Below are 3,531 nucleotides of genomic sequence, written 5' to 3'. Positions count from 1 at the left end.
AAATTATGCAGCTCTGGAAAAAACCCCACCAGGCAGCACAGAAGTGCTCTCGTGCCGTGTGTGCTGGGTGTTTGCCAGAGACTACTGAGCTGCTGCCCCAGAGCTCAGGGGTGGCTGCACTGAGGGCTCTGTGCCACCCCAAACACTCTGCCTGCCCTCCCCACACCCACAGGGCTGGTGAGGAGCTGAGGCTTGAATTCATCCAGCCCAGTCTGTGGGGAGGCTGCCCAGGACCATCTCCAGGTGGGCTGTGAGACCCCACAGCCTCTCTGGACAGCCTGTTTCAGAGTGCAGTAAAGTTTTATCTGGTGTTTAAATAGAATTTCTCATTGCCTCTTGTCCTGTCAGTGGCTACCACTGAGGAGAGTTGGGCTGCATCTGCTTTGCTCCACACACGTTGGTAAGAATCCCCTGAGCCTTCTCCAGCCTGAACTGTACCAGCATCTCCTCCCTGGAGAGATGCTCCTGTCTCTTCATCATCTCTGTGGCCCTTTGCTGGACTCCCTCCAGCATGTCCATAGGTCTCTAACCCTGGGGAGCCCGGAACTGGACCCAGCACTCGAGGAACAGCCTCAAAAGTGCTGAGTAGAGGGGAAAGGTGTGACAACCCCTCCTCCCAGCTTTGTGTCACCTGCCAGCTCGCTAAGGGCGCCCTTTGTCCCATCAGCCAGGACATGAAGATATTAAGTATCGATCCCTGGGTTTCCCCGCTGTTGCCTTGGCATCCAGCTGGACTTTGTGCCATAGATCACAACCCTCCAAGCACAGTATCCAGCCCATTCTTGCCTCTCTCACTGCTGTTTAACTCACCCACCCTTCATCAGTTTGCCCTTAGCAGTCACAGGCCTCCCAAAGGGCAGGATCCCACCTGGGAGCAGGGAGTTCACTGGCAAAAGGGGTTTGCCACACCTGAGACATTTTTCCAGCCTCAGCCACTCCCTCCAAAAGACGGCTTGGGTAGAAGATGGATTTTCTGGCTAAAGAGGTGAGAAGAAAGTGGCGGACAACCTGCCTGACATGGGAGAGACTTGCAAGTCTCAGCAGGCCAACAACTCAGGGCAGCTCCTTGGGGAGAAGGGAGAGGGATGACCTAGGCTTCCTGATGTCCTGTCACATTCAGACCCCACCACTGCAGAGAGGATGCTCAGGCCTCTGGTTGTATTCCTGAGCCTGGATTTTCTCTCCCAGGAGTCTAAACCCCCTGCTTGGCTACCCTGGATCTGCACATGAGAGCAATGGAGGTACTGTCCTTCACCAGCTGGCTTGTCCCTGGCCGGGACTGAAAGAAGAAGGTTGGAGGTTCCTGAGACTGGTGATGGTCTGTTCCTTCCCATGCTTATCCCATGGCGAGGATTTGTTTTGCATTCCTCCTTTCCCTCATGGTCTTGTCCTGCATTACATTCCTGATGCTGCCGGCCGTGACTCATCCTCATCTGGGCAGCGACCTCACCGGAGTGGCCAAGGGTGTGCTTTTAGAGGGGACAAAGGCTCTGTAAGTCCTGAATGGATATCAGAGAAGGTGGTGGTTTTTGCCAGAAGCAAGCTCTGGCAGGATCAGCTCTTTGTTCCCTTGGTAAGTCTGATCAGCTCAGCACAGAACAAGAAGCGGCTCCAGCTTTTGGCTGAATTGCTGCTGAAAAAAACCAAATTGTGGCTTTTTGCCACGGAAATAATTCATTCAGAAACCAACAGTGGGGGTTTTATGTTCCTCTGTTCTTGCAACTCACATGTGAGTGCGTGCTCGGGGAAGTGACAAACGCCAGCGCTGCGTGGAGCGGTGGGGCTCCAGAAAGCCCCCCTGGGCCTGCCCCCAGCCAGTGACAGCTTTGCTCATGGCAACTTCGCACCTTCTGCTCACCAGCTGCTGCCTGCAAGGCACAAACCATGAGGCTGATTATGTGCACGGGGCACAGGGGGATGTGGGGAGGCGTGGTGGCTGTGATGGGACCTGCAGCTCTGTCTTTGACCTGGAAACTCTGAGATGGTCAGTGTGAGGAAAGAAAGTATCACTGAATGTGAGGAGCTGAAGAAGGAGGAGGAGGCGGAGGAGGAGGAGGTGCTGCAAAGAGCTCCTGCAGCTGCAGCCCCTCGGTTGTGTCACCAGTGGATGCCCACAGAGCTGCTTTGTCAGCGGGGTTGTTGTTTCCCCCAGAATGCTGGGAAGCCTGCTGGAAAGGGGGGGCACCTCCTCCCCATCACAGACACCCCCCCGCCCCCAGGGCTCCAGCTTTGAGTCACCGGCTGCCAGCCCTGGAGCTCCTGCCAGGATGATGCCGAGTGAGTCGCCCTTGCGGACCTCCGGGGCGGTTTTCTGGTTTCGGTTTTCTGCTTCTGGCCACTGGTTTTCGCTTCTCTGGCAAATCCCAGAGCCCTCTGCTACTGCAGTTCCTGTAGTTTAAGTGTTTATGAGCTGACGCCTCTCAAGGTTCCTTTATTATTCCTGGAAACAAGCCATTCTTTACCACTTTAGCCTCACCCGACTGGGGTATGAGGTTTGTTTTGGTGCAGGCAGGATAGACGGTTTTCTGCTTCTGGCCACTGGTTTTCGCTTCTCTGGCAAATCCCAGAGCCCTCTGCTACTGCAGTTCCTGTAGTTTAAGTGTTTATGAGCTGACGCCTCTCAAGGTTCCTTTATTATTCCTGGAAACAAGCCATTCTTTACCACTTTAGCCTCACCCGACTGGGGTATGAGGTTTGTTTTGGTGCAGGCAGGATAGAAATAGAAAGCTAAAATTATTCAAAGGAGAAGAGTGTAGTGAAGGATGTTATGGGGGTGCTGAGCCTGCATCCCATGGGATATAAACAGCAAAGATTAGTCGCTTCTCTGGCAAATCCCAGAGCCCTCTGCTACTGCAGTTCCTGTAGTTTAAGTGTTTATGAGCTGACGCCTCTCAAGGTTCCTTTATTATTCCTGGAAACAAGCCATTCTTTACCACTTTAGCCTCACCCGACTGGGGTATGAGGTTTGTTTTGGTGCAGGCAGGATAGAAATAGAAAGCTAAAATTATTCAAAGGAGAAGAGTGTAGTGAAGGATGTTATGGGGGTGCTGAGCCTGCATCCCATGGGATATAAACAGTGACAAAGATTAGCCCAGAAGCTTTCAAACTCCTTCAAGCTCCCCTGAAATCGTGCCCTCGCCTATAGCCACAGGTCACAAAGCCAAGAACCCAGGGCAGGGGCATGGGGGTACTTTGCCCATGGGTGATGGTGAGGGTACTCCCCAGGATTGTGGGGGACTTTGTCAGCCCCCCCCCAGGGGCACAGCTCACCCGTGGGGGCTGCACTATCCCAGCCCTGGCACTGAAGGACCTTGGAGCACAGAAAGGAGTATTATTATCCCCGTTACTTCCTGTAGCCTTTTCTCCTCCTTCTGTAAGTCCACAAGTGGATGCAGGCTCTGGGGAGCTGGATGATCCATTTGGGAGATGCTGGTGGCTTCACCTGGGGCAGAGGTGAGGTGCTCTGGGGGTCACAGCACAGCACTGTCCCTCAGGTGACCCCTGATCGAGCCCAGCTCCCTCTACTCCCAC

This window comes from Corvus brachyrhynchos, unplaced genomic scaffold (assembly GCF_000691975.1).
Source record: "Corvus brachyrhynchos isolate BGI_N302 unplaced genomic scaffold, ASM69197v1 scaffold137, whole genome shotgun sequence".
NCBI lineage: Eukaryota > Metazoa > Chordata > Aves > Passeriformes > Corvidae > Corvus > Corvus brachyrhynchos.
This window is presented reverse-complemented; position numbering follows the sequence as displayed.